The sequence below is a fragment of the Anser cygnoides genome, chromosome 2 (assembly GCF_040182565.1).
Source record: "Anser cygnoides isolate HZ-2024a breed goose chromosome 2, Taihu_goose_T2T_genome, whole genome shotgun sequence".
Classification (NCBI taxonomy): Eukaryota; Metazoa; Chordata; class Aves; order Anseriformes; family Anatidae; genus Anser; species Anser cygnoides.
Genome location: NC_089874.1, coordinates 146,180,883 through 146,199,697, shown reverse-complemented (window position 1 = coordinate 146,199,697; position 18,815 = coordinate 146,180,883). Strand labels below are relative to the sequence as shown.

The following is an 18,815-nucleotide window of genomic DNA, read 5'->3' as shown; positions in this document are numbered from 1 at the left end:
TTTAGTTTTATTCATATCTAAAAGAGAAAGATAAGATAATGGTAAATATAATCAGAGAAATTAATCTATGATTCTATCATGCTATGATTCTAACCTGAATAAACTGTGGTTAGATCAGTTCAAAAATTTAGGAATATTTAAGTTGACAATAACTGTATATTAGAATCATCACATATATCTACATCTTGTTGCTTTCACAGCTCCATTAGATCAGTATTAAAATGTTCAGAAACCTGTGAAAAAATGTTTATATATTAAAATTTCTCTCTGCATCATTTTATTTAGTCTGGCAATCCAATGCTCATTAGTTTTTTGTTTTGTTTTGTTTTTTCTGTTTGTTTGTTTTGGACACTTCACTTTAAAAAAAAAAAAGTTAATCATGCTTTAAGAACAATAACTCTCACACTCTGATAGTGTTTCAATGCTAAGTGCTGTTAATTTCAGCAACTGGAATCTTCCAAATGATTATGTGTATGATGACAACTATAAGACAATCCTATCTGCAAGAGCTGAATTGTTATTCCACATGCCAAAGCAAGACTGAACAGCCAGCTCTTCTATTGAAACACAGGTGCTTTCTTCTCCGCCTGTGGATGTTGTGCATGACAGATGAACCATTATTGTAAAAAGGCAAATTCTGAACTTAGAATTTGAGAGTATATGGTGAAGATTTCTAAACAGGCAAAGGAGCTTTTTATGAAATTTTGACTATCTGCAACTGCTTTAACACTTTGTTTAATGATTTTAAGTTAAGAATGATGTTGTGTTGCAAATATAGACTCAAAAGACGGACTGTCACATCACTGAGGGGTAGCTGTGCAAAACCACTTGCTCAAGTCAAGATGTATGCTATCTGGTTGGTGTCTTGTACTTGTTATTACCATCAAAATAAAGACTGCTTTTGAGCAAGGAAGTACCATACCTATTTATAAATCTTAACTTATAGAGGTATTGTATTTCACAGATAATTTATTGCATCTTGCCATTTTCATTAGCCCAAAATCTGAGATCTCATTCCAAGAACTTACAAAAAGTGTTTATCTGATGTATGTGGGTAAAAAAAAAAAAAAAAAATCAATCTAGTAATAATTCTGTGGGTCAGAATCTCTTTTCTTGAGGAGTTCTTCCTTTTTTTTTTTTTTTTTTTTTTTTTTTTTTTTTTTTTTTTTCTGTCTGTCACCAATGCCAATGGAGAAGGTTTTCTTTTCCTTCTTGCTAATCAGCTCTGGTGGTTGGAAGTGTTAGAAGCAAAGGTCTTATTGGAAGTTTTCTGTCTTGGCCTATCTTTATAGAGATATAGAGATAAATTTAAAATTTAAATTACAGATCTAAAAAGTTTAATGCTCCAGCTATTAGTTGTTCTTTAATGAACTATATAATATTAAAGGAAAATTTGAATGGACTAGCTTCCTTCTGAAAATAGCTATAAATTATAAGTTTCAGAAGAATATTGTGACTCCAGTGAAATGTCTGGTTAGCTCACACTCCCATTTTTTTAACAATTATCTGCTAAACTTCTCAGATATCTAAGTTGTCCATGCTCCTCTGCATACACACACTTTGGTCTGTGTTAAGATAACTGAAGGTAGTGAATAAAGGCAATTTTATATTTTTCTAAATGTGTATGTATAAAAATATTTGTATTTCTGTAACATCTCTCTCACACAGTATTTTATTTCAAACAAAAACACAAATAAACAAACTGTTTTTCCTTTCTACCCTTCCTTCTGCTTGATTTTTTTTTCCTGTGTGAATAACAGACCATAATAGAGACTTTCCATTAAAACAAAGTTAAAACATTGAAGTCAAGAGCTCTAAATTTCTCTCTCTGCCAGAGACTTTCTTTGCGACCCTGGCTGAACCAGTGCTGCTGTTTTCTGTTTTGCCCTAGTAAAGTAAGTCTGTCAAAGTATTTTTTATTGACCTATTTGTTTTATTCTGCCAGTAACATTTTAAGTACAAAAAAATACAAAGCAGCAAAAATACTGTTTAAAACTAAAGAATAAAGTGAGATAGACACTTAAAACCACAAGATCCCACATATTATGCTTGTTTCATGAGAGTCCTGCATAGTAAAAATATAAGAAACATTGGAGATCTCTTTTCATACTAAGAAAATAATAAAATATCAAGTGCATATCACTGGATCATGCTATACAGTCTTATTTTTGATCATGTTAACATCCACAAAACTTATTTATTTATTTATTATTTAGGCAGACCTAAGTGAGATTTTTACCTTCTTATTTTTGCTTATGAAAAGTCACAAGCAACATATTTCAGTGTGATTAATCTGTGTATACGTATCACTGTTTCTTTTTTTATGTAAGTCTCTAAGTCAAAACCTAGATCAAATACAGATCAATGTATGTTTTTCCAAAGCCTTCAAAACGTGTGTGACATGTAAATCAAACGTAAAGGTGAGAATAGAACAAACAAATACGTAAACTTTTAAAAATCTTTAAAGGTATTCTATTATCCAAAGTGACCTGGACAAGCTTTAGAAGTGGGCCCTCAAGAACCTAATGAGGTTCAACAAGTTCACGTTCAAGGTGCTGCATCGGGGTCACAGCAATCCCAGACATGAGCATAGGCTGAGAGCAGAACTCATTGCGAGCAGCCCTGCAAAGACAGACTTGGGGCTTACGATGGATGAAAAGCTTGACATGACTCAGCAATCTGTGTTTGCAGCCCAGAACTGCTTGCAGCCCAGCGAACTGCATCCTGGGCTGTATAAATAGAGGAGTGGCCAGCAGGTCACACAGGAAGTGATTGTCCCCCTCTGCTATGCTCTCATGTGGCTCCACTTGGAGTGCTGTGTCCAGGTCTGGGGCCCCCAAGACAAGAAAGTTGGGATCCTGTTAGAGTTGTTTTTTGTTTTGTTTGCTTGTTTGTTTGTTTTTTCTTTTTTTGTTGTTGTTCTTGTTTTGTTTTTGTTTTGTTTTGTTTTGTTTGATCACATAATAAATAACATATATAAATTGAAAGAAAGTATCTTGGAATGATCTACCAAAAGCATCTTCTTTTCACTTGGAGTAAAATATTCAACTTTTAAATTTCAAGACAGTGAATTCTGATGCTATTCATGTTTAGTCCAATTTTTACCATTGTATAAATCCATTGAAGGACTAATGAATTTACATCACTCCCTGGTTTTATGATTGACTCTTAATTGTTAAATCATTGACAATTTATTTAATATTGATCATCCTTATCTTTATCAGCATGTGAGTTGAATTATTAATTGATGTTTCACTAGGAGTACTTTGCCTTGACTGAATTTCCTTTGAGAATAAGGTGTTGGAAATTATCATGCTTTCCTTTTCTATAAATATTAGAAAATATAAATTAAAAAAAAAGTTGAATTATTGTAAATGAAAGTATAATGTCACTTCCAAAGTCTACGTGAGTGCTTTCAAATGAATACACACCCCAAAACAAAACAAAACAAAACAAAACAAAACAAAACTATTACTTACAACATACAAACAGAAATATCCTTATATTTAGGTATTTCACTAATCCGTGAACTATTATGTTGGTACTGCCACAGAATTTAATTCTTGATATTTACAGATTTTTTATTTCATAATTTCATCTAATATTTAAGACATTTTGTTCTGGAATTCTCTTTTTTTTTTTTTTTTGTAGAGAGAACATACAGATCAGAGATCTATACTGATTTTACTAGTTCTCAATCAATTACAGAATCAAATTCAAGTTTTCCTTTTAAAAGTTCGACTAGCTAGTATGGCACAATAACGACAATCTAAGTAAAGTGTCCCAAGTATCTACAAAAAGTCCATCACTTTATCTTTAGCTGTTCTGAAAACCCTCATAAAATTTCATAGGTATCCTTTTCTCCCTTTGTGATTCCCATTTGGAAGGATTTTCCAGAATTCATTTTGCATTCACATTTACCTGGATAGATTCAGTTTTGCCCTCATAGAATATGTTTCTGTTTTCAGCATTCAATTAACGTGTATTATTTTGTCTATTTGTCTGTGCTACTTGTTTATACTTACACTTGTTTTCATATGATCTTGGGTGTTACTTTTAGAACTGCTTCATAGTTCTTGGATCTTCATATGAAAAGTGCTGAATAAGAAAATGACTGGTTACATACAAAATGACGGGTCCTGAATGTTTCTGAGATGTAATCCAAATGTAGATGAGAAAGTGCCTGCTTTGTAATCTTTAAAGTCGTCGGCAGACTTAGCAAACTTGTACAGGTGCAAAGCATAGAGTGCACAAGTGTATCATGATTACTTCCTGAGAGACACTATCTAAAAACAAAAATCATTCTCTTCGACAATCCTGTAGAATATTTTATATGTGGAAATAACAGTAAGGTACTATATTCCTTTAATGACTATATTCACAATGCCTTGTAGTATGTTAAAATCTTTCCTAAAATTCTCTTCTACAAACACAGAAGACATATGATTAATGATATAAATGAGAAGTTAAATCTGCCTAGTCTGTATAGTTTTTTTTGCACAGGATTTTTTCCCCCACAAGAAAATTCTTTACAGAGTAAAATTTCAGTTCCTTTCCTTAGCTTTTGTGTCTTGGTTAAAAGAATAAAAAAATGCCAGGTGAGAATTGCTTTAACATGTTGTTTAAGGGCAGACACTGATGTTCACTACCTGTGTCTCATTTCAGACCTAATGTAATCATAGAAAAAATAATTAATTTAGACATGTTTTCAAGAAGTTTATGCAGTGTTTATTTTCTACTTAATACTTATGCATTTTGATTTTAACTGAGAAAACATCATTGGTTCCCATCATTTCCCAGCACATACTGTCCCTAGATATCAATACTGTTTTAATTTTCCTCCATGGTGTTTTGAGAAGAAAGCTTGTTTGCTTCATCATTCTTAACCTCTCAGGTCCTGATCACATCCTGTCCTTCTCCGTCCTGTTTCCCGACAGCTATTTCCTTAATCACAGTGTTTTATTAAAGCTTCTTGTGTTCACAAGTGTCCTCAGTCTTTGTCCTTTACATCCTCATGTTTTCTTTGGCTTCCTATCCCGCACTGAATATATTTCTAAAAAAGTTGCTGGTATCTTCACTTTATCACTGCCTTTTACATTTCTAGTAATATTTTCTCTTTTTCAGGACAGCTGAAACAACTTCTGGTGTAAATGTCTGTTAGAAGTATGCTGAATGGAAAAGACGTGCTTTGCTGATTTGACCTAGACAATGTAAACACCTTGCAGGAACATTTCATATTGTCAAGGTAAGTTCTCTGACAGTTAACGTTGTTTTGCAATGGTACAACGTGTTTCATAGTTGCATGTTTTGGTATATTTCTCAGAGGAAAACCTTAGGTCTGTAGACTACCTTTCAGACTATCCTGCAAAATTACTTGATCACAGAATGGCAGCCACCAAAAAAAAAAAAAAGACATGAAAGAAATTAATGTTCCATTTGTTGAATAGAACAATAGAAAGTTACTATTTTAATAATTGCAAACAAAAAATGGGAGTCATATAAATTCATATAAATTGAAGCTTAAACTGACAAAACTAGCACATTATTCATAATAAAGTGACTTGAGCCAACAGTTCTATCACTGTTAACATTAGGGTGTCAAACCGGAAAGATGTACAGCCTTATATAATACTGATGATTCTGTCTTTGAACTATGCATGTTCTGGAATAAATCTGAGGATACACAATAAAACCAGAACAAGTTAGGCAAAGAGTATAGGTAGAACTTGTTTTCATGAACTAACCATGGAAACAGTTGCTAAATTACTGAAAAGAAAAAAAAAAAAAAGTCATAGTTTGTTGTCCAAAGAATAAAGAGGATACGCAATAAAACCAGAACAAGTTAGGCAAAGAGTATAGGTAGAACTAAGTCAAATAAACTGGTTATCAACTCAATAGATGGGATGAAGATATAGAAAATTATTTAGTAAATAAATTCAGTTTTGCAACCGATGCTAAAACATTGTCCAAATTTCATTAATTTCTCATGTTATTAAAAAACAAACAAACAAACAAAAATATGCAGTTTAATTTTTACAATTTCAATATATTAGTTGTAATTTAGATATTAGAGCTTATTCATGAATGGTCTAATCACTAGGCTATGATAGGAATAAGATGGGTTTCTCTTAGCTTCTTCTGATGAAGCTCTTAGCTTCATGTGGATTTTTTTAATAGTCAGAGAATGTGAAAAAGTACTTAATTCTTTAGCCATGTGGTTAGAATATTTGTTTTTAAAAATGGGGATCTGAGACCCTCTCTGTGAGTAATTACATTAACACAAAGTTGGTCAGGTTCTTAAAAGAAAGGAGAGCAGTAACCATATTCTTCATCTTTTTATTCAGGATAGTTATGTTTGGAGCCTTTTGTGTTAAAGGGTAAAGAAGCTTGGCAGGGCCTAAATCCTCTGGTGTTCCAGCTTGAACTCAGATATCAGAGGGGCTGGGAGTTGCTGGTCTTAGATTCTGAAATCCCGGATGCAAAATTGCATGATATACCTTCATTCTAGTAAATTAACAACTGGTTCACTTCACTGAAGCAACAAGAGTACAGGTTCTTTGTGATTGCCAGTGATAAATACATTGTCTGTAAAGCACATATAAATGCCAAGAGTATGGCTAACATAAACAACTACATATAAGTTAACTTATGAAATAACTCTATAAAGAATATTAGGTTTTCCAGGGAAGGACTTGGTATAACCGAAGGATTGAATCTCACCCAATAAACATCCTTATGGAGGGGAAGAAAAGTTCATCACATCAACTGATCCCAGAAGTCAGTGATGTCCTCCAGACTTTTCCGTGATGGTATCTTTCCCAACATTCTTCTTTTCTTGAGACATTTTTATCATATTTTCTTGCTTTTAGGTGGAGCTTGAGTGATTTTAGTCATACATACCTTCGTTATGATTGATATAAAATTTTTTCACCTTTGATTTATAGGTATAGGCTTAGAGAAATTCAGAGTGTATGCTCAGTGAGGGGTGGTCACACATCGGATGTGGGTAGCCTTTGTGATGGATGTATGTTTTGGCATTATAATGAATTTATAATGAGAAAAGTTCAATCAGAGGATATGATTTTGTTATCAGCTTGGCTCAGGGCTGGCCATGCAGTCGATCAGTTCCATAGTACCATCAAGTTCCACATCCCTGTGGTGATATCACGGAGCCTGGATGCAGTGTCTTCACTGTGCTCCACCCTTCATGCTATTTCTGTTAGAGTCAGCACACCAAGATCTGATTGTGTTACCAATATCTAAGGCTGTGAGTTATGTTGTCAAAAGGACTATCATGGAACAGGTTCCTTGCCTGTCCACCACTTTTCACCCCGGAAGTTTCTTCAATGCTGAACCTCCTCTTAAAATGTGGACATACTGTTAGTCTCGATAAATCACCTCAAGCAATTATTCCACATAGCCCTAAAGGCAACTTCTAGCTTGAAAATATTTTATCTCAGATGTGACCCAGAGCTGAAAACAGTTCAGTAGGTATTCACATAATAATAAAAGTTCAAGTTCCTTGAGGTGGTATTTCTTTCAATGAATCCTTAACTATATGAGGATTAGGAATAACTAATGTTCAGATTCCTTGGATGATCAACAAGAGGAGAGACTCCAGAGGGGAATGAATCAATCTTGAAAGAGACCTACCCCTGTTTCCAGGAAAAGCTGGCACTACAGTGTTGGCATCAGGTATCCTAAATTGTAGTTAGGCACATATGTTCGTTAGTGAATATACCCATTTGGCTTTAATTGATACACAGATCTTTCACACCAAATTCCATGCGTAGAAATGGGCAGATGTGTGTGTTCATACTTCACTTCTGCCTCTAGCAGGCAATGGTCTTGCTCACTTAAAATTCAAGGGTGCTTCACATATGCATAATTCCAAGCACCTATGTAGTATATGATGTTCAGAAATATCTATAAGCTCTAAGAACTACTCTGAAAATACTGTCCTTCGCTCTCTTTATACACATAATTGAAATATTTCTCAAGCTGTTATGGCTATAAAAGCATGTACTCTAGAATGCTCAGTCTAAAACAGCAGACACTTCTGAGCAGTCATACATGACCGATGCCAGTTCAGAGCAGCTTGTTCTCTTAATCCTCAGCTTGGAGATGCCATGATGGGGAAGTTGAGTTGAGTATCACATATTTCTATATAAACCTTGTATGAGGCTTAAAACTGTGATTAGTTGGTTAGAAATCTGCCTGTGAACCAACATACAAGGTCTTGAAAGTTAATGGAACAGAAAATGAAACTGCAAGAGGCTAATGCAAAAAATGTCTATATTTAACATCCTGTTCTCTTCCTTTCCAGTACCACAGAATTTTACCTCTGTGTATTACAAATCTCAAATGTAAAATTACCTAATATCAAGTGAACTACAAAGAAACAACCCTCTAAAATCCATTATATATTCATTCCCAAATAATTTTTCATAACACAGTGCCAATCTCCCCTTTCTAAAGCTTGCTGTTTTTAATGACTTCTTAAATTTTCTGCTTATCAGATTCTCTTCCTTAATGGTTCTCTAGAATGCAATTCTAGAATTGTATGTTATCGAGACAACATGACCATTACCTATGTTAAAAGGAAACTACAGGAGTTTGTCTAGTTTCTAATTTGACTACAGAACAAAACAAAAAAATTGCATTGTAAAGTACATAACAAATGTTAAACCTTTTTTTTTTTTTAAATTGTTATTGTATTTACAGTACCTAAAACATGATAGCAGACAGGTTTTGAAAAAAAAAAAAAAAAGCTTAAAAGAAAGATGGTATTAGCAACGAAAAGGATTGTTTAGACTGCTGACTAACTAGCTAACTTACATCAGACCAAAAAGGGAAATGAGAGAAAATTACTGATCTGCCCCACAGAGATCCACCCCTGGTGCAGACAGGCAACACAATAAAATCAGTCATGACTACAGAGACCATCTCATCAAAAAAGGTTCATTCAAAAAGTATAAGGCTGCCTTGAGATAAGATATTTGCCATTGTACTTTAAATTTCTATACTTTTGCACTACAGGTGTTGGATTTAAACACCATGTTCATAAATGACGTCTTATATGTGCCAGCTTTCCTGGCAGCCTTCCAAGGAGAGTAGTTCAAGCCTCATTAGTTAACTACTTCATTTTTGGAGTGAGAAACAACATAAGTAGGTAACAATTGATCACCAGGACTATCAGAGAGGATCTCTTCAGCTCTTATCTAGTACCTTGTGGGAACAAACACTAACAGCATACTGGATTTAATCAAAAAGAATGTGACCAACATGTCTAAATTGAGTCATTTTTTCCCTTCATACAGCACTAGCAAGGCGATATCTGGAATATCAGATCCTGTTTGGGGCTGCTTTGTACAAGACAGTTGTTGACAAACCTGGAGAAAGTCCAGTGAAAATCCACTAAGATGGTAAGGGGGATGGAGCACATGCCAAGACAAGAGGTTGAAGGAACTGATCCAACTTGGAAATTAATCCTGTTTTGACCTTTGGAGTTTTCGTCCAGGCTGAATTTTAATGTGATCTTGTGATTCCCCAAATCAATTTCAAACAGAAGAGCTTCTATTTGAATAGAATAGAAGAGCCATGGAGAAAAAGTAAAGAGTGCCTTAGGGAGAACATATACAGATAAATGTATTTCATAAACTCTCAACAGGGCAATTCTCCCTTTTTCAAGGCAAGGATCACCAGCTTGGAGAGACTGCAAGTATTGTATTTTGTGTGGTTCGTGCTTATGAAATACTTCTTCTACAAGTCAGTTAGGCATACCAAAGCATATTCAGTTTTGCTATGATTTCCACATTGACAAGTGCTCATATATTTCTCATCTTACTTTCTTTGTGCCCCTTATTTTCTTTGTGTCATTCATTTTCTTAGCCATGCTGGCAACTCTGACAGTCTGAGTGCACACAGTCCAAAGCTAACAAGTGAAGCTTATCAGAAGATGCCCTTTCTTTTTGCCTCTGATCAGAGAACTTGAACTTTGGTCCTTTTATCTTTTATCAAAACAAACTTTCAAATACTTTGATGTACAGCAGCCTCAAGAGTGCTGGTATCAGTTTTTCTCAATCATACATGACCACAGACATTTTCTCACTGCTTCTTTGTGCGTGTTATGGGGAAGCACTGCTTGAATGAGACAAATAGGAAAATGTTACAATACCCTTTCACAGCAAAAACATAAAAAGGGAAGAGTCTGCTGAGACCAGAAAGTTTGCAGCACTTGAAAGGATGCCCTTGAATGATTTAAGAATAGCCAGGCTGATATTATGGATACAGTACAATTCAAAGATGAACCGAAGTAGGAGATTTAATGTAACCTTTATCAGAACTGTGAAAAGGCTCTTTTGGATGAAATGTGTTTTTTCATTTGGAGTATACTTGGTGTTTAAAATTGCATATATTTTCCTTTATTTAGGGCCTCATCTTTCAGGATGTTTTGTCAGGCAATATCGGTAATTGTGAGGTGAGGAATAACTGCTCACTATTTTTCACAGCATTCAGCATGTTAAAGAATTGTACGGTGCACTACTTCTGGCAGTTTTCTCTCTTTTGATGAATGGGAAAAAATATTATCATTAATGTAGAACAAAAAGTTGCACCAATCATGTTTGCTAGTACTTAGTGCACACAAAAAAATAAAAATAAAAAAATAGCAAACATGATTGGTGGCTGGCTATTCTTAAAAAAAAAAAAAAGCAGAACCATCTTATGGGCATCTAAAATATGGTATATCTGTTGAAAATCCAGACTGATAAAAGTACCAAGGAAAAAAATAAAAATACAAATATAAAAATAAAAATAAAACAACACTGATTGGCAATGTATCCCAAATGAACAGCGGGGGTGGGGAGGGGAAACAGTGCATGCTTTATATGCTTTACTGTGCCTTCCAGCTGAAGGATACATGAAGACATTTTTCTGTGTTACAAGAGCAGAACTGCAAGCATCCTAATGAGAAGGATTGCAGTAGAATTATTCACTAATGAGCAGCTTGTAAAATTTTGTCAGGGGTAGTAAATATGTGGAATACAAATATATATATAAAAAAAAGGGAATACCGTCCTTTGATTTCTGTCATAGAATGTTATTGGTGCAATTCCTGCTTGATTTTAAGAACCAGCATGGAATGAGTCTGTGTCCCTGTACTTCTGAGAAAAAGTTTAATTCTGGGTTCTAGTAGCAGTGGTAGTAGAATTTAACTTCTAAATGAGTAGAAATTTGAATGCATCCAGTAAAACCTTGAAAAACTATTTTATCACTTACAGCTCTTTGGAGTTTGTTTGTTTGTTTGCTTGCTTGCTTCCTGACAATGCATTTAAATATTGATAGCTTCTGTTCTAGTGAGAGCTATGTATAAATTATAGATAACACATTTTTGAAAACTACTATTAGATTTTTATTTTAACAAGACCAATATATGAAAGGTCTATGAGTTAATATTTTATGCCCTGAAATTAGTAAATATTCCAGTGTAGACCGTGACATTTTGTGATCTACATAGATGGCCAAAGAATCAGAAAAAAAAAAATTGTATGGGAAATTAAAACAACACAACAGCAACAATCACAATTTTTATGTTTGTAAGATGCCTATTTATTTTCAATATTTCAAAGTGGGTCAAAGCTGAGACAAGAAATTTCCAGAAACAAGATTTCCAGTCCAAACTTTAATATACTCTTGTTGATTTTATGGGATATAGAAAAAAAATATATATATATATATAGCAGATTATAACAGAACTAATTACAACAGAACTAATACTGTGTTCCCTACAGTTATATTCATTGAAGACATTGATGGAGTTATTCCTGTAAGAAATTTGACCATTTAAGTTTCAAAGGGACTAGTCTACTATAATTAATGTTTAAGGCAGACAAACAGCATCCAGGGACAACCAGTAATTCCAGAAAAATATATGTCTCCTTGCATGCAGACAATTCAAAGGAAATATCGAACCTTCTGCTTACCCAATGTAGGTCAATTAATTTATGTTAACATTGTAACTTATTCAGTATTTAAGGGGTAGTGTTAAAATTTTACAAGAAAGCCTCTGTAAGACATAATTTACCATCTAAACCATTGACGTTCTCATGATGGCTCAGTTCTTATAATGAGTCTTTTCTCACTTCCTTGTCATCCCATTCATATGCTCTTCCTTACTTTGTTGTAGAAGGCTGAGGAATATCATATAGGAAAAGGGAAGAATATGTGTTCATATGTGTATGACATATTTATCCTTCATATCCAAAATATTGAAATTCTCACAAGAAAAGCAACCTCTGTCTGTGCAAGAGTTCCATTCTAGTAATTTGCAAATTCTTAACCCATTTCATGGCTCATTCTAACTGTGATCACACAACAAAATACCCGGCATCCCTGCTTGCAGGAATTAGGCTGGGTACCTTAGCTATTTTAACAGTCACGTAGTAAAATATAACTTTCTATTATTTTAAAGTAAAATGATTTTATCTAAAACCAAGGTGAGCCAGAGTACAACTACATTTTTAATTTGCTATATATTTCTGCATAGTTGAAAGTCTGATCAAAGTTCATTTTAGTCTAACCCAACTAAATATGGCACATAAAAACAAAACAGAAGAGGAGAAAAGGAGAGAGAGAGAGAGAGAGAGAGAGAAAGAGAGAGAACTAGGTGAAGTAATCAGGCTCAGAGGAAAAAGAAAGTTATCATTTCTTCAGTGAGCGTTTCACCTCTTCAGGATAATTTTCTTTGTGTCACTATTTGCATCTACTTCTATTCGTTTTTTTTTTTTTTTTCTGAATTCTTTTTGTTCATGTCTGTGGGCTCAATGAAGTAGCAGAGCATTTTGTAAATCTCCAGTTCTATTCAATAAATAATAAAAGTCAGAAGAAAAACGACTTTATTTTAAATCAATTTACTGAGGTCCGTAAATATTAAGTTTTATTCTAGGCATTTGTGAACATTCTTAAGAATTTAGAAAGACATTAAAGAAAAGTCTCTGCAGTCTGGCACAGATAACTCATGTAATCAGGACTGAGTACTCAATGAAGGGAGTGAAATCTGTATGCTGTCTATTGTCATTACCTGTAATATGTTCCTCAGATGTCTTGTCACATTCAGAAAAGAAGATGAATGTCTTAAATGATTGATAATGCAATGGAGAAGCTTACAATGCTAGATGACTAGTTCATATATCTCAAAGCGGGACATAAGATATCTCCACAGTTGCCCAGAAATACCATAGAAAGTCAGTGGTATTTTGTTCAGTTTGTTCATTGTTTATTAGTGCAACTAGAGTTTGAAAAGACAGAAAACCACCCAACGTTAACTTTCAGCAAGTGCTTCCATTTACTAGCAATAAATAAAAGTGGACTGAAATCCACAGTTAAGAGAAATAAGATTAAAGAATAAAATCCAGTAGTCTGAGCCTATACTCATATGTAGATAACCCAAAAAACACACAAACAAGCTAACTGCTTTCTATTTTTGCTGGTATTATGACCAGATGTGAAGTCTGAAAGTTGAGCCTTAAGTATTTCAAAGAAATCTGCTCAGAAGAACTTAACACATTAATATTTAGGTGTCAGTCATGAATCAGCATTTCAGTGTGGGTCAATAGTTCATATTAGAGTTAAGCATGTGTGTCATAGAGTACAGGGTTCACTGTCACCAGTCTTCTATGTTGCTTGTATCCCTCATTGTCCATGTTAAATATGTATAGCATACTGATACTCTTACTGATAACTGAAATATCACGGCTTCTAATAAAAAATAACATTAGAATCTATGTTATATATATCATATATATTTATGTCAACACATATATATATATTATTGCTTAGGTATATGATTAGATAATCTGTGAGAAGTTTCTGAATAGATTAATCCTACACAAGATTAAATGGTATGTCTGTTTTAAAAGAATAGTAACCTTTGATCACTAGTGGTTGCTGGTCATTTAAGGAATAGAACCTTATGTGCTGGGTACAATCAGATACAGGGAGAGCAATGAGAACAAAGAATAAGCATTCAGTGTATGTAGAACATATATGTGTATTAATTTTCCTGTGTGATGTAGAATTGAAGACCAGTGAAGCAAGAGCAAGGCAGAGTATGATAGAAAAAATACAAACCTGAAGTTTGGAGGAAGAAACTCAGCCATCAGCTTTGTATTTCACCCAGCAAAGTGAAGGACAAAGTTCAAGGAACTGTTAGAATTTACCCTAAAATGTTTCCATGTGTTGAAATTCATTTTGAATTCTGTGCCTGTCCGTAAACAAGGATGCTTTAATACTTTTAAAAGTATTCATCAATCTAAATGTACCATAAAATCTTTGTAGGTATAAATTAATAGACTCCTGTTTTTCCCATATGACCAATTAAGAATTTCTGCTATGAGAAATTATAAATTCGTATAGCATGAAACAGTCATTCCACCAAAGGGAGGGCTTATGATTTATATTAACACTTAAAGGAAATTAAAAGTATGAATAGGCCTACTCAAGGCAGTAGTGCAGTGTAAAGCTAAGAATAAGGTCTGTAGCTTCTGCACTTAAAAAAATGTTTCATCCACTGAATAATCACCCAAACACTAGGGTTAAAAAAGTCCTCTGAGTTTTAGCCTGGGCTTCTGTTATCTCCACAATTAAAATATCAGGACTAAGACTAAATGAGAAACAGTCAAAAGAAAGATCATGATTAAGCACCAAACAACTGTGGTATTTAGCAGAGATTTAATATCTTTTGTTCTCAGAAACTTGTTCAAAAAAACAGGAGACAGAAGTTGTTTAGTGCAGTTCCCATCTTACAGAATCACCGTCTTGGCAAATGTGCTCATTGTTTAAGTAAATGATTGTACTGTACAGCTAAAAATGAAAAGTAATTATATTTGATTAATTTTAAATTAATGGCCTGAGGAAATTCAACTTTGTTTAGACTATGGTATTATTAAAAGAAAAAATATTTTCCAAAAATGGTTGCTTTCTTGAACATAGAAAATGGAAAAATATCTCATGTAATTAGAAGATGCAGGACAGAGTAATATTGCATTGATCTGCAAAGCAAGTCTGGTGGTGTATGCAGTGGCAGTGGTCCAGTGACAGACTCACTGTTGCTAGGAGTTTTGATATCAGTCAGAAATATTCTGAGAAAATTAATTAGGGAAAAATCATTACTAAAGACATAATGTCACTGATCTTCATTACACATGATCCAAAAAAGGGCTCAGTTAATTTGATAAATTTTACGACTAGTATGGAAACAAAAAATCATGTTTGAATAATAAATATATATTTTACCATTTGCTGTCAGCATCCTTAGAAATTACTGTTGCAACCTGGAAACGTAGAAAATTATGGAAATTAAAATTACCTAAATTGAGCTAATTTGCAAAGAAGAGAAAATATGTAGGTTTTCTACGCTAGTTTGTTTCTTATCAGTGTGAATATTACACAGATATTTTTCTCATTCAGGTATGCTTCTTGTTTTTTTCATTGACTTATGTTGGCACATTGTGGTTATACAATAACAACTGTCTCTTAAGTCTCTGTTGTCTTAGAACAAGACTTCATGTCTATTCATCTTCAAAGTAACAAATAGAATATAATTTATTTCCCCTTTCTTCAGAAATCTTGACCTGTATTGACAAAGTAGAAGGAAAGTCACCTGTGACACGCTTAACCTGCTTCAATATAGTAACCTAGAATGGGGGTAATAATCATGTAGCCATATGATCTGTAAGAAAGCACATCACAGCTGTGGTCTCTGTTCTGGGACAAGAACAAAGGTGATAAAAACATGATTTCCTAAATTATGAATAATTAGCTTGTAAATGATACCACAATTTTCCCAAAACATGATTCAAGGCACAGTAGGAATAATACACGGGATTTTTGGAAGATTTATTATTATTATTATTTATTTTACGTACTTCATTCTAACTTTTGAACAAAATAATCAATTTTTCAATTTCCCATTGGAAAAACTATACATCAGGAAATATTGTATTAAACCAGAACCAGAAGAAAAGTTGCAGAACCACTGCAAGACTTAAGGCTATATTATAGGTTTTAAAATTTAAATAGCATTGCAGTATGATATATCAATTCACAGAAAGAAAAGAAAAAAGATAAATAACAAGACATTGTTGACATCAACTCTAATATACAACATATATAGCTCTTTTTATTCAATAATATGTGCTAGCAAATAGTTCACATTTTTAAGTTTGCATATATTCATTATGTTTTAAAAACTTCAGAGGGAGGCAGAATGAAGATCACATTTTAAATTTTCCCTTCTTTGAAATTCTCTTCCCACCACTTTTTGTTGTATTTTATTTTAAATACTGGTTTTGTTATTATTATTATTATTTTTCTGTTGTTGTTACATTTATTTATTTATTTATTATGAATACAGGGCCTTCAAAATATTTCTCTGTCTCAGAGATGAAAGAAACTTTCCCTTCACTAACGGTAATAAATAAAGGAAATTAATTTTTCAGAAAGACTTACTTCTTGGGTTTTAAATGGCAAAGTGAGTATGATGGAGCAGTACAGTGCCATAATAGGGAACCTGAATAGGGCAGCTTATGTACTGCTTACTTGTGTACTACTGTAGTTCAAGTTGCGATTTTTGTATATCCTCTGAACCATATTAAGAAGCTGACATAAAATCTTTCCTTGCAGTAAGCGTACCTCAAAAAAATAATGTGCACAACAAAGGTCTCCAGGCTTTTGATGATTTGAGCCACACAATGCAGATCTACTAAAGCTGGACTTTATGATTTCATGGAATCCCCCTGACAAGGTCCGTACAGCATTTCACAACACCAGATGCATTTACATGCAGTTCCATTCCCTTGGATATTTCTATGTTTTTCTTTTATTCCACACCGAAGAAGTACTTGGAGAGAAGGTGTTTTTTTTAATTTTGTTTTTGTTTTTGTTTTTTACTCCATGAGACTGTAATACAAACAAACAAACACACACACACACACACACACACACACACACACACAAGAGGCTGATTTCACCCAAAACACCAAAACATTACTAATCCACTTTGAATTATTGTGGCTGTACATACAGATGAAATCTGAAAGCTATTACGTGCACAAATACACTCATAAGCTGATGATGTCCACATGTATTTGTTTCTTCCTTCTTCTTATGAGACCAGAATTGAGTCTGAAGCATGAGCCTGCCTCATGTAGTCTTATCCTGCTACAATTGCTGAGTTTAACACTGCCCTTTACACACAAGTGTTTATGGGAACACATAAGGTGCACACTCCCTGCACAAGGTGAAGCTCGACATCACTGTGAAAACAGATGCTGATTATCTGAATGTTAACTTTTTTTTTCATCTTTAACCCTTCTTCATATGGTTGGAAGTTCCAGTGTCACATCTGTCCATCTGGTACCCCTCATGAGCTCATTTTTCTTGATAGGACAATAAAATGTAATGTTGCTATGCTAAATGTTACACAGTGAATTAATTACTCATCCTGTTCGACAGAACTGGTATTTCACAGAGATTTACATGGTTCTTGTAAACTATGTGTAGTTGTAGAACAGACTGACAATATGAAGAAACTATAAATTGTATCTCTTATGCAATTTTGCCTTTCCTAGACCAATCTCTAAGCACGATTGTCTCATGAAAAAATAGAAAACTGTTCCCAGTTAAAGCAATAAAGACAAGGAGCATGCCTGAATGCTTTGACTATTTTTTCAGTTTGTTTATTTTTAATAAACAAATAAACAAAAGAAAACCCTCCATTTCTAGGAATTTTCATTTTTAAAAGTTTTTCCTTAGAGAGTCAGAAAAGTTATGAATTGATTTTAGACTCTAAATTTAAAATTTTTAGAGAAAACGGTGTGTCTAACATTTACAAGGCTGCTACAATACTGGAAATCATGCAAAAAGCAAGCCTTTTGGGGCTTTCACGGTGTATAAAGGGAAAGGAAAGGAAAAAAGAAAAAGGAAAAGGAAAGGGGAAAAGGAAAAGGGAAAGGGGGAAAGGGAAAGGGAAAGGGAAAGGGAAAGGGAAAGGGAAAAAGGGAAAGGGGGAAAGGGGGAAAGGGAAAGGGAAAGGGAAAGGGAAAGGGAAAGGGGAAAAGGGGGAAAAGGGAAGGGAAAAGGGAAGGGAAGGGAAGGGAAAAGGGAAGGGAAGGGAAAGGGAAGGGAAGGGAAGGGAAGGGAAGGGGGAAGGGAAGGGAAGGGAAGGGAAGGGAAGGGAAGGGAAGGGAAGGGAAGGGAAGGGAAGGGGGAAGGGAAGGGAAGGGAAGGGAAGGGAAGGGAAGGGAAAGGGGGAAGGGAAGGGAAGGGAAGGGAAGGGAAAAAAGATATATTCATTTATTTATTTTTTATCAGGGATGTTGCTGCCTCTAGTATATGTTTATTTAACTGTAGGAGAAAATGTCATTCAATTAAGAAAAGTTACTTTTAAAGAATGACTGGTGTAATGGGCTTCAGGATATGTCCAGGTAATTATATGTGTCTTTTTCCTTCTCTCAGACCTTTTCTTAGGTTGTTACTTTAAATAGACACACACAGACATAAATAAACAATCTGCTAATATATATTAAGAATTAGTATTCATGATTTTGGGCTATATTTTATACATGTATATACACAGTTGTTGAATGTTTATATCCCATTAGGATATAAATTAGGTATCATAAAGTATTAATGGCATTTTATGTGGGTTGGAAAATGTATTGGGCTTATGTGGCAAGGTCTTGGTAGTGGGGGAGCTGCAAGGAGGACTCTGTCAGAAGAGTCCAGAAGCTGCCTTATGTTAGATAAGATCCAGT

At 34.0% G+C, this 18,815-nt stretch overlaps 1 long non-coding RNA gene across 1 annotated transcript; it reads left to right on the top strand.

The window, feature by feature from the left end:
- Positions 1 to 1,603: 1,603 nt before the first annotated feature.
- Positions 1,604 to 13,174, top strand: LOC106035260 (uncharacterized). The gene is made up of 3 exons (XR_007163881.2): positions 1,604 to 2,825; positions 5,125 to 5,245; positions 9,321 to 13,174. It is a non-coding gene; the product is annotated as an uncharacterized lncRNA (long non-coding RNA).
- The last annotated feature ends 5,641 nt before the right edge of the window (positions 13,175 to 18,815 follow it).